At 46.4% G+C, this 13,449-nt stretch overlaps 1 protein-coding gene across 5 annotated transcripts in view; it reads right to left on the bottom strand.

Annotated features, from left to right (window-relative positions):
- CUX1 (cut like homeobox 1) overlaps nucleotides 1-13,449 on the bottom strand; it is a 397,218-nt gene that overhangs the window by 220,133 nt on the left and 163,636 nt on the right. The gene's annotated exons all lie outside the window — the stretch shown is intronic.

Below are 13,449 nucleotides of genomic sequence, written 5' to 3'. Positions count from 1 at the left end.
AACAAATCTTTTACATCAGCGTGATTGTGGACTTAGAAATTTCTGCAGGAGTAATGTGCTAATACAAAGGTCACTATAAATTTCAGATATGTCTGCATATGTGGTAGGATTTAATTTCCTTTCACAGTGGTAGAGTTAAAATAAATATTCACACTTGTGCCATTTCTAACTGTAACTAATAATATAGTACAGCCACTCTCTAAGTTAGGAACAAGTTACAGACCAACATTTGGTCTGTATCTTGAACTGTTCGTAACTCAGCCCCCACTGAGTTACATGCAACCGCGCTGTTCGTAACTCGGGGACCGTCTTTACGACTGCTCCATGGGAGCTTTGGTCATAAGTGCGAACGGTTGTAACTCAACCGTTCGCAACTCGGGGAGCGGCTGTACTATGTTGCAATTACAGCACTCAAGGGATTCAAAAATTTAATCATGATTAAAAAATTTAACAGTGATTAATCGCATACACTGCCCCTTCCAAAATGCTGCGGCGGCGTTTCAAGGGGGCAGCGCTGCAAAAGCCTGGAATCAGCTGGAGTTCTCAGCTGATCCCAGGCTCAGTGCAGCTGCCCCTTTGAAATGCAGCGGCGGCAATACAAAGGGGTAGCACTGCAGGTGCCTGGGATCAGCTGGAGTCCCCAGCTGATCCCGGCTCCGTGCCTCGCTGCCCCTTGGAAATGCTGGACTGGCACTTCAAAGGGGCAGTGTAACGCAGAGCCAGGGATCAGCTGGGCAGTGCAGCTGATCTCTGGCTCCGTGTTGTGCTGCCCCTTTGAAGCACTGCCCCGGCAACTCAAAAGGGCAGCACAGCATTAACACCTGCGATTACCGCGTTAAAAAAAATTAATGTGTTAATCCTGCCTTGGGTTAATCGCAGGCATTAACACAAATCAATTGACAGCCCTAATTGCAATGTACCAGGAGAAATGAGTGGAAAACCTATACGTTGCTAGGACAGGAAGGAACCAAACTATAAACCTTTAAAAATAATCCTAACACTCTTAATTTCAGAATTGACTGGTACAGGCAGTCCCCGAGTTACGTGGATCTGACTTATGTCGGATCCGCAGTTACGAACGGGGCACGTCTCCCTGGTCTCCAGCAGACCAGGGAGAGGAAGCAAAGCGGCGGAACACGCAGGCAGTGGACAGCCCGGACGTCCACTGCCCGCGTGCTCCTTGGCTTTGCTCTGCTTTGCTCCCCGTCTCCCTGGTCTGCAGACCAGGGGGACGGGGAGCAAAGCAGAGCAAAGCCACGGAGCCCGAGGGCAGCGGGACAGCCATGGCGCGTCTGGGCTGTCCCGCTGCCCCCGTGCTCCGTGGCTTTGCTCCGGACGCCTGTGGTACAGCAGCTGGGGCGCTGCCGGTTGGTCCTGTGGCGCCGCTCCTGGGCGCTACTGGAGCAACCCAGCAGCACCCAAGCTGCTCTGCCCCAGGCGTCCTGATTCAGCTGCTGTTGAAACTGACCAGTGGCCGACTGCAGGAAGCCCCTACCCCAGGCTTCCTGGAATCAGCCGCTGATCAGTTTCAGCAGCAGCTGACTTGGGGATGCCTGGGGATCTTAAGTTGAATCTGTATGTAAGTCAGAACTGGCGTCCAGATTCAGCTGCTGTTGAAACTGATCAGTTGCAGCAGCGGCTGAATCTGGACGCCAGTTCCGACTTACATACAGATTCAACTTAAGAACAAACCTACAGTCCCTATCTTGTACGTAACCCGGGGACTGCCTGTACACTTGTTCAGTGACACACAAGAAATAGTGTGCAAAGCCCCATACTTGGAACAGAAAATCAGTTTTCCCATTTTATTTGATTTAGTAAAGGCAATCTGAATTCCCTCATAACAACTTGTTCACCTGCTATTTTAGATATCGAACTTTTCAAGTGACTTTCCACAAAAAAAGGTCTGGTCTCTCACACCCCTACTTTGTCCTCTTTACAAGCTTATACCATTAACAGTAAGTCAGCAAGCTATGAAACACTGCCAGAACTAGTGGCAATTAATATTTTAGATCACTGGTGATGTGTTACCTTAGATGTGGATCTAAAAATTATTAATCCAATGCACTCCAGTTCTTTCAAAGAGACTATTTGTGTTGCCTAAACTATGACTTAAGTGATGCTTGCTTAGCAATTGTTCTCAAGAAACTCCCACACAAAGTGACAAGCAAATGAAAGAAAACTCCTTAATGTGTATTCTAAAAAATGTAAAATTACAATTACACAAAAATCCACAAGGACAGTGTGCAAGTTCTGCTTTGTCACACTGTCATCACCGCAAAGCAAAATGAGTTTTTAAATAGATCTTTATTAAATCCCCAGGCCTCATCTCTGCAACAAACATTTGTGGTGGAGGTATTTCTTAGGAATATTGTCTCTGGGTTAATAAAAACAGCATTGCAGTGAAGTGCATATGGTCTTGATAGAGTAAATCATAGAATCATAGAATAATAGGACTGGAAGGGACCTCAAGAGGTCATCGAGTCCAGACCCCCCACCCTCAAGGCAGGACCAAGCTCCGTCTACACCATCTCTGACAGATGTCTATCTAACCTGTTCTTAAATATCTCCAGAGAGGGAGATTCCACCACCTCCCTTGGCAATTTATTCCAATATTTGACCACCCTGACAGTTAGGAATTTTTTCCTAATGTCCAATCTAAACCTCCCTTGCTGCACTTTAAGCCCATTACTCCTTGTCCTGTCCTCAGAAACCAAGAGGAACAAATTTTCTCCTTCCTCCTTGTGACACCCTTTTAGATATTTGAAAACCGCTATCATGTCCCCCCTTAATCTTCTTTTTTCCAAACTAAACAAGCCCAGTTCATGAAGCCTGGCTTCATAGGTCATGTTCTCTAAACCTTTAATCATTCTTGTCGCTCTTCTCTGTACCCTTTCCAATTTCTCCACATCTTTCTTGAAATGTGGCGCCCAGAACTGGACACAGTACTCAGCTGAGGCCTAACTAGTGCAGAGTAGAGCGGCAGAATGACTTCACGAGTTTTGCTTACAACACACCTGTTGATACAACCTAGAATCATATTTGCTTTTTTTGCAACAGCATCACACTGTTGACTCATATTCAACTTGTGGTCCACTATGACCCCTAGATCCCTTTCTGCCATGCTCCTTCCTAGACAGTCGCTTCCCATCTTGTATGTATGGAACTGATTGTTCCTTCCTAAGTGGAGCACTTTGCATTTCTCTTTATTAAACCTCATCCTGTTTACCTCTGACCATTTCTCTAACTTGCTAAGGTCATTTTGAATTATGTCCCTATCCTCCAAAGAAGTTGCAACCCCACCCAGTTTGGTATCATCTGCAAACTTAATAAGCGTACTCTCTATCCCAATATCTACATCATTGATGAAGATATTGAACAATACGGGTCCCAAAACAGACCCTTGAGGAACTCCACTTGTTATCCCTTTCCAGCAGGATTTAGCACCGTTAACAACAACTCTCTGACTACGGTTATCCAGCCAATTATGCACCCAGCTTATCGTGGCCCTATCTAAGTTATATTTGCCTAGTTTATCAATAAGAATATCATGCGAGACCGTATCAAATGCCTTACTAAAGTCTAGGTATATGACATCCACCGCTTCTCCCTTATCCACAAGGCTCGTTATCTTATCAAAGAAAGCTATCAGATTAGTTTGGCATGACTTGTTCTTCACAAACCCATGCTGGCTATTCCCTATCACTTTATTACCTTCCAAGTGTTTGCATATGATTTCCTTAATTACCTGCTCCATTATCTTCCCTGGGACAGATGTTAAACTGACTGGTCTGTAGTTTCCTGGGTTGTTCTTATTCCCCTTTTTATAGATGGGCACAATATTTGCCCTTTTCCAGTCTTCTGGAATCTCCCCTGTCTTCCATGATTTTTCAAAGATCATAGCTAAAGGCTCAGATACCTCCTCTATCAGCTCCCTGAGTATCCTGGGATGCATTTCATCAGGACCTGGTGACTTGCTGACATCTAACTTTCCTAAGTGATTTTTAACTTGTTCTTTGTGTATCCTATCTTCTAAACTTACCCTCTCTCTGCTTGTATTCACTACGTTAGGCACACCTCCAGACTTCTCGGTGAAGACCGAAACAAAGAAGTCATTGAGCATCTCTGCCATTTCCAAGTTTCCTGTTACTGCTTCTCCCTCCTCACTAAGCAGTGGGCCTACCCTGTCCTTGGTCTTCCTCTTGCTTTTAATGTATTTATAAAAGGTCTTCTTGTTTCCCTTTATGCCTTTGGCTAGTTTGATCTCATTTTGTGCCTTTGCCTTTCTAATCTAATCTTTCTAATCTAATGCCTTTGCCTTTCTAATCTTGCCCCTGCATTCCCGTGTTGCAACCAGTTGCAAGCAAATGATTTTTTTGAGAGACCACACATTTGAAAATAACATGAAAACATGCTTTAGAAAAATAATAATTACATGGTCGTTTTTGAATATTCAAATATATCACAGAATACTTAATTCAGTAATTATTCCCACAAAATTCAATGGTAAATTGAAATAGCATACGGAGAGGGAGGCAAAGCTATCGTGAAAAAAACTGCAGCTCTCCTCCTCCTTCCCTTATGACTCCACTAGCCTAAGTGACTGAAGAGTTATAGCCCAAATTCCATTTTGAAAAAGCCCAGCAGCTCTGTACTCCTCCCAGTCCTTGCCCCATTTTATATCCAACATGAAAAGGTTGTGCTTTAAAACTAAGAATTATACATATCATCCCATTTTCCCACTGGGCTGAATTAGCCCTTTTTTTTTTATACTTTTACAAAGTGGATCATTCCCTCCCGACCCCCAAACACACACCACCCATTTAGATTACCACAATATAACACTGAGTTAGAAGAAGCAACAACCTTCACACGGGGGATTTAAGGTAGTCATAAAAAGTGAAGGGAATATTAGTCTTCATTATCAAAAAACAGTATAAGATTAAATTCTGCAAGCCTCAGAAGGCTTTAAAGTAGTGACAATCAGACTTCAATGGTTCAAAAGCCAAATTCGCAATCAACATTAGTTGAAAGACCCACAGTAGAGTGAGTTCAGAGTTTAAGTTCCTGTTAGCTATACAATTCTCATAGCAAAGCGACTGACCAAGTATTCCACAACTGGTTAACAACACAGTAAAATATCCTGGTGTTTTAATATCACATGCTTCAAAGAGCCACGGGGGACACATTAAAAACCCACTTTTGGTTCCCGAGCCTCAACCTAGGTATCACTGCTTTAAAGGCAACAGAACCAGCTGCCTGGCAATACAGTCACAGATACAGGATGTGGGAGGGAAGAAGGTGTACAATTTTCATCTCCCCTTTAACATGTGGCATCAAGAATCTTACATCTTGCACTCTGAACACCAAGGAAAACAGAGGACACCCTGACAGGGGAATTGGCAGGGGAAGAAGGGACTGCTGTGGCATCAGTTACTGGAGCAGCATCTTTCACAGGCTGCTGCAGTTGTCACTTCACACTGCCCTGGGGAATATTCCCTTACTTTCTTCCTAAGACATAATCGTCCAGTCATTGCCAACATCCACATGCACCTTCCCTTAGTGTAATGCAATAGTGCTCTTCAAGTACCTGCTTTAGATTGAGGGATATTTTCCCTACAATATTTCAAGTTTTAGAAAGGTACTTATCCAATTATTAATTGAATAGGAAAAAAGACAAAATATGTCAAATGGCATTAAAGTCAGCAAACATATGACCCAAGTCCAAGCCATATGTTCCGGTAAGAGAAAGAGCCGTAGCTAGCATGAACTCGGTTACCAAACATGTGGACCCCAAAGTGGGCCTTTAATGACCATGACTGGTCAGGGGTTTGTATCTCACAAAAAGACAGCAGTTCCTCAACTCCTGTGTGGTGGCCCTACATCCTAAATGCAATCCTTTCAACCTCAACTCTGCCCTCTCCCCATCCCCTAGACTAGTGTTGGCAAAGAGCTCCATGGAAGGCAACCTCATGGCCGACTGTCAACCATACTAGTGCTGGGGGAATTCTCTCCTACATACAACTGGAGGTTTCAGAGTTACTTTGTCTCTGGCCCTTTTATTTGGCATAAAGCAACTGGAATGGGAGCAAGAATCTGACCCTCAATGGGGAAGAGCCACCTACTGAATCTTAAACTACTTCCTGAGACCTTGTTGATTTAGTGGCAGTCACTCATCCAAGTATTAGCCAGGCCTAATCCTGCCTAATGTTGAACGATTAGAAAGTCATCCACCTTCTGTGTTTAAGTAAGGCGTTAGCTTATTAAAAACAAGCTTTCAGTTCATCAGTCAGACCTTGTTGTTTAGTAAGAATTAAACATTTCATTTCAAAACTGTTCTTCTCTTTTTCTCTCTATTATGAAGTTGAGAAGAGTGCAGCTACACAGCACACTTGCCTCGAAATAAGTATGCAAATTGCGTCGCTTATTTCGAAATAGTATATTTTGAAATTTGGCGCTGTCTACAGAGTGCCAAATTTCAAAATATAAAGCGCTATTCCAACAAGTCCCTTAACCTTTGTGGAACAAGGGTTACAAGGACTCCAGAATAGTGTACCTGTTATTTCGAAAGACACGGAATTACTATTTCGGGACACTTTTGGTATCCCAAAATAGCTCCACTGTCTAGACATAACCGAAGGGAATAAAATGAGATTGTGGCCTGAAGTCTGGGGCATGAATTCCATAATATGCTTCTGGGAAGAGAAAGCAAAAAGAACAAACAAGTAAGAAGTTGGCTGGACTACTTATATTGACCACAAACAACTGTGATTTTGTCTTTTTTTTTTACTGGTTTTATTGATGCTGCTATACCAGCTTCTCACTGTTTCCTTCATGGGACTGAGAAGATGGGACTTGTAATGAATATGCATATTTATCGCCACTGTTAAACTGTCACTAGTGACAGCAAAAACCTAAGACATTTCATTTTCTTACTCTAATCTGATTTCCAGTATTTTGGAAAGGGATGATTACTTTCAAGTTAGAAATGGATTAGAACTGGCACACTGTAGGCAAATGTTGCATAAGTTTCTCACAGGTTTGCCAATAGTGATCAGTCCTGATTTGCTTTGCAGCCTTAGTATAATTCTGTGCTGCACCTGCTCTTTGTATAGTTTTGCCAATGAATGAAGGCCAATCCAATTAGAAGTTTGCAATATTAACTTCTTAAAATACAGGCAGTCCCCGACTTACGCGGCTCCGACTTATGTCGGATCTGCACTTACGAACGGGGCTTTCTCGCCCCGGAGGTCGAGGTGGCGGATTGCTACCTGCGAGCTCCGGGGCGAGAAAGCCCTGTTCGTAAGCTGCTCCGGTGCCCCTGGTCTGCTGGAGACCGTCTCCAGCAGACCAGGGGCACCGGGCGGGTTCCCGTGCTTCTGAGGCTTTGCCAGAGCAAAGCCTCAGAAGCGCGGGAACCCGCCGCGGCTGCGGCTTCAGTCCCGGTGCCACGGTCCCCAGCAGTCCACAGGCACCGGGACTGAAGCCGCGCCTCTGGACCATCCCCAGCAGACCACAGGCACCGGGACTGAAGCTGCAGCCGCGGCGGGGTCCCGCGCCTCTGAGACTTTGCCAGAGCAAAGCCTCAGAGGCGCGGCACCCCGCTGCGGCTCTGCTCCCCGTGTCCCTGGTCTGCTGGGGGGAGGGGGGGGGGCGCAGCTAGTGTGCCCCCCCCCCCCCCCCCAGCAGACCAGGCTTTTGTTTTGGAACCTGGGGCAGAGCAGCTGGGGCGCTGCCGATTGGTCCTGCAGCGCCGCTCTGGTCGCTACTGGACCAACCCTGTAGCACCCCAGCTGCTCTGCCCCAGGCGTCCCCAAGTCAGCCGCTGCTGAAACTGACCAGCGCTGACTACAGGAAGCCGGAGGCAGAGTTGCTCTGCCCCGGGCTTCCTGGAATCAGCTGTTGATCAGTTTCAGCAGCAGCTGACTTGGGGACGCCTGGGGGTCTTAAGTTGATTCTGTATGTAAGTCAGAAATGGCGGTCAGTTTCAGCAGCGGCTGAATCTGGACACCAGTTCCGATTTACATACAGATTCAACTTAAGAACAAATCTACAGTTCCTATCTTGTACATAACCCGGGGACTGCCTGTATATTCTAGTGTCCAATTTCAGAATCTTTGTATCTTGCTCACTTAGGACCCCAGTCTCCTGCACTCTGGCCTCTTTTAAATGTACAGCATTTTCCTGTTTATCTGAGTTATCATGAGTCTTGTATCTCTTGTTTAATATTATATATTATACATTGGAAGTAACAAAAGCCAATAAAAAAATCCTACTTTCCAACATTTATCACCACCGGTTTAAGTGAAGGATCACATTTCTGAAAAGTACAAGAAGAGAGGAATAGCCTGAAACCTCCACTTCATAAGACAAGCTGTCTTCTAAGATCTTGTGTAATTGCTGTTAAAGCTTCTAACTACAAAAACAGCATGGATCTCTCCTTCCCCTTACTTCCTCTTTTGGTCTATTCCCGGGCTCCCATTAATTCATCCTATCCTCCTTTTCTCTTTCTCTGACCTGACAAGATTTAAACAAGAACATTTTTTAATGACCCTTTATGTTGTATTACTTTCTCCATCCTGCAAGCCCCCTTTGCATGTCTTGGGAGACAGAATTTTTGTTTGTACAGAGCATAGCACAATCTGGGGGCTACCATGATATAAACAAATAAAGCATTTGAAATGGCGACCTCCATGAAAGAAGTTCTCTCCAGCCAATTATAAACTCTCCAGTCTCCAACATAGCTGAAATTCTTAACATACTATATTGCAGTGCTGGAGTGCTATCAAAGTAAATTAACTTAGTTTTATCTTTAATACCCTTGACAGAGTTGCAAATATGTAAAAACTAATAATAAGGAAATAGAAATAATGGTATTAGGAGTTCTTTAAGAAAAAGGAAATTCTCTTTTCTGGCATGGAAATAATTCCCTTTTGTTTATTATTGATTACTTATTACTGGTTACTTGATTAATTTTGTAGCATCTACTGCTAGTATTGAATACTGTATGTTACAGAAGAAATCGTTATGCCTGATAGCTTGTGCAGGACTGAATGATAATCTTATATATTAACAACAAAATATTGCATGCAATTCTTTGTGTGGAAGACTCTTCCTCATAAGTCCATCTTCTTCAGAGTTCTTCTCAAGGCCTACTCTTACTTGTGGCAGATAGGGTTACCAGGTAGACCCCCTCCACTCCCTCCCCCCCGAAAAAAATGGATACACTTGATTGTGGGCCCGGGAGGCACGGGGAACCGGCCAGTCGGGGGCCAGGGCTGGACGGGAGATGGGGGGGGGGGCGCGGAGAAAGGGGGTGGGAAGCAGAGCTGGAGGGGGGGAGAAAATGGGGGGTGCAGCCACTGGCCACAGGCAGGGTCCAACAGGCCGCACCCCAGCAGGCACTCCCTCTAGTTCCTAGTAGAAGCCAGATGGGGGCGGGGAGGCGGGCCACGATTGGTGCTGGGAGCCTCTGGTTGTGTGCAGAAGCCAGGCGGGGGCTGTGGTTGGGAGTCCCAGCTACTGCTCCCGCCCCGCCCGGCTTTTGCACGCGACCATATGACTCCCAGCGCCAATCGCGGCCCCACCTCCCAGTCACTCCCCAGCCAGGCTTCCATCCAGCACCCAGCCAGAAATTCAGAAAATACCGGACATTACACATGTCCGGTATTTTTTGAATTTTTCTACCAGACAGAGGGTGCCAATACCAGACTGTCCGGTAGACAACCGGACACCTGGCAACCCCAGTGGCCCATATAAAAGAAAGCAGCTATTTTATGATGGCTAGATGTAAGGGTTGATGACAGTTGGCCCGTTAGCAATTTGCAACTGTAATGTTTCATGCAAATAAAATTTGTAGGCATTTTATTTCCCTCTTCATCCAAGCTTTTTATTCCACTTGTCTTTTTTTGACTACAAGCTCTTCAAAGCAGGAACCACGTCATCAGCACACAGCATCAGATCACAGAACAGGCCTATTAGTGCAATAATACTTCAAATATTAAATACTACTCCAATGCATTTTAGTTTCTAGTTTTGTGAATGCAGATGTTGTCATAATGCACTGCTATTAGGTGGAAGTTAATAAAAATCTAATATATTATGCTCTCTGAGGGCACGGGGGGAGGGGGGGCAGAGGAAGAATGAATAACCCCCCCTACTTTTCCAAAAACAAGTTCCACTATTGGCAGAGTTCTGACAATTCACAAAATAGGAATAAATGTACATTAACTGTGCTCTACAACTGAAAAAAAAAAGAAGTTAAATTAGAAAAAATATTTAGGAAGGTTTTGGTCTCCAACAAAGTGCACTTTTGAATAATTAAAGTGATATAAATGTACAAAAAAATATACTTTAGGTATACCTTTAATAATGGTACAGTTTGCAGCACATGCAAGTAGATAGCAATGTAAAAATAGGTAGGAAAAGGCATAGCTAGCTTTTGTATGACCACACTATTCTAGTTATAGAGGCCAATTTTGCAGAAAAGTTTCACTTTTCCCCAACATCTTTACAAATTAGTCCAAGGGAAAATTCTCCATACATGTCACTAAAGTCCTCAAACTTAGCTGAAAACATGGACACATTTTATGAGTGAAATTAAAATAGCAACCTTTTTTAATTATCAAAGGGAATATGTTATTACTGAACAGAGGTATATATGCTTTCTTTAAGACCCACAAAATCATTTGCTGGAATTAGACATTAGCTGTAATTTGTATATGGTTCTATAAATAAAGCCCTATCAAATTTCAGTCACTCTCATGGTCGTAGGATTTTTAAAATAGTAAATTTCATTATTTCAGTTACAGGCAGTCCCCGGGTTACGTACAAGATAGGGACTGTAGGTTTCTTCTTAAGTTGAATCTGTATGTAAGTCGGAACTGGCGTCCAGATTCAGACACTGCTGAAACTGACCGCCAGTTCTGACTTACATACAGAATCAACTTAAGAACCCCAAGCGACCCCAAGTCAGCTGCTGCTGAAACTGATCAGCAGCTGATTCCAGGAAGCCTGGGGCAGAGCAACTCTGCCTCAGGCTTCCTGTAGTCAGCGCTGGTCAGTTTCAGCAGAAGCTGACTTGGGGACGCCTGGGGCAGAGCAGCTGGGGTGCTGCTGGGTTGCTCCAGTAGCGCCGCTCCTCGGCACTACTGGAGCAACCCAGCAGCACCCCATATGCTCTGCCCCAGGTGTCCTGATTCAGCCGCTGCTGAAACTGACCAGCAGCGGCTGAATCAGGACCAGAGCAGCTGGGGTGCTGCTGGGTTGCACCAGTAGCGCCCAGAGCGGCGCTGCGGGACCAACCGGCAGCACCCCAGCTGCTCTGCCACAGGCGTCCGGAGAAAAGCCTAGTCTGCTGGGGGGGGGGGGGGGGAGGGGTACTAGCTGCGCCCCCCCCCACCCCAGCTGACCAGGAAGACTCGGGCGGCGGACCGAGATGTACCGCGGTCCCGCCGCCTGGGTCCTCCGCGGCTTTGCTCCCCGTCTCCCTGGTCTGCTGGAGACCAGCAGACCAGGGAGACGGGGAGCGCCTCTGAGGACGCCGGCAGCGGAGCAGCCCAGGTGCGCCTGGGGTGCCCCGCTGCCCGAGCCCCCTCCCCCCCCCCGCGGCTTTGCAAAGCGCGGGGAAGCCGGTGGCGGAGCAGTCCAGGCGCGCCTGGGGTGCCTCGCTGCCCGAGCTCCTCCCCCCCCCCGCGGCTTTACAAAGCGCTGGGAAGCTGGCGGTGGGGCAGTCCAGGCGCGCCTGGGGTGCCTCGCTGCCCGAGGCCCCCCGCGGCTTTGCAAAGCCACGGGGAAGCCGGCGGCGGAGCAGTCCAGGCGCGCCTGGGGTGCCTCACTGCCCGAGCACTCCCCTCCCCCCCCCCCCGCGGCTTTGCAAAGCCGCGGGGGGGCTCAGGCAGCGAGGCACCCCAGGCGCGCCTGGACTGCCCCGCCGCCGGCTTCCCCGCGCTTTGCAACGCTGCGCGGGTGGGGGGGGGGGGGGGCTCGGGCAGCAGGGCTGCCCCGCTGCCTGAGCCCCTCCGCGGCTTTGCTCTGCGTCTTCCTGGTCTGCAGACCAGGGAGACACAGAGCAAAGCCCCAGAGTACACGGGCGGCAGGACCGCGAGGTCCCGCAGTCCGTGTACTCTGGGGCAGCCCCGTTCGTAACTGCGGAGCCGACGTAAGTCGGGGACTGCCTGTATTTCAATCTGAAATATCATGGAGTTGTATCTGTAGGGGTCCTGTCCCAAAAAGGAGCTGTGGGGTGGGGGTTGTAAGGTTATTGTAGGGGGGTTGCAGTACTTCCACCCTTACTTCTGCACTGCTGCCGTCAGAACTGGGCAGTTTGAAAGCAGTGGCCACTGGGTAGGAGCCACTACCAACAGCAGCAGCAGCGCAGAAGGAAGGATGGCACCCTTACTTCTGTGCTGCTGCTATCAGGGCACTGTCTTCAGAACTGGGTGCCTGGCCAACAGCTGCCACTTTCTAACCACCCATACACAGAAGTAAGGGTGGCAATATCACAGCCCCTTGCAACTATAACTTCAGGACTTCCAATGTGAGAAACCCTAGTCTCCTCTGTGAAATCTGTACAGTTCAGGTTAAACGCACCCAAAACACCAGATGTAAGGGGAGGAGACTACATTTCATGGCCGTGAATTTTGTAGGGCCCTAACTATTAAGAATCCTGAATTTCAGATAAAAATTTACAATGATGCATGATACAAAATAGCCACTGTGCAGCATTCCAAGCTTCATTCCATGTTGCATCTCCAAAGGTCCACAGCATTGTGTGAATGGTACCGCTTAATACTCGCATCAGAAGGAACACACAACTACATTTTACAGCGGAAAAATATGACTAAATATTTGAGCCATCACACAGAAGTGGTAAGTCAAGTTATACACATTTATAAACACAAGCAAAACAGCACATGCCTGATAAAGGTATGCTGACATCATACAGTGAGAGAAAGGCCATCCATAACTATAGAAGAGGTACAAAAACTCATGAAAGAATAGCACAAAATGATGGTGTTATCAATACGAGGACTACAATAAGCACACCTACAAAACCATCTGGGAAAGTACACAGGAGCTATGTACACCTTCCTATTCATGGACTATTTTCATTTTTATTAAATGATTTGTGGAAAATAAGAGATTGCATACGTGGGCATAGCTACAGAGCAATATATTAAATATTATTAAAAATAAAATTTTGTTTCCCCCATAGGCAGCAATCTAAGAGTGGTCTTTCAATTCGCCACCAGTCTCATTTGAAGGTGAACACCAAACTAGGGATATGAAAGGTTAACTGGTAAGCATCACCCTTAATGGGCGATGTTTACCAGTTCCAGTTAACCAGTGGGCCCCTCCATCCACTTCCTGTTTAATTGGTTAACTAGTTAAACATCACATGTAACTAGTTAAAGTAAATGGGATTTTACATCCCTACATCAAGCAGGC

The sequence above is a fragment of the Pelodiscus sinensis genome, chromosome 21, assembly GCF_049634645.1.
Source record: "Pelodiscus sinensis isolate JC-2024 chromosome 21, ASM4963464v1, whole genome shotgun sequence".
Taxonomy (NCBI): domain Eukaryota; kingdom Metazoa; phylum Chordata; order Testudines; family Trionychidae; genus Pelodiscus; species Pelodiscus sinensis.
The sequence above is the reverse complement of the archived record's forward strand: the minus strand, read 5'-3'. Positions and strand labels throughout refer to the sequence as shown.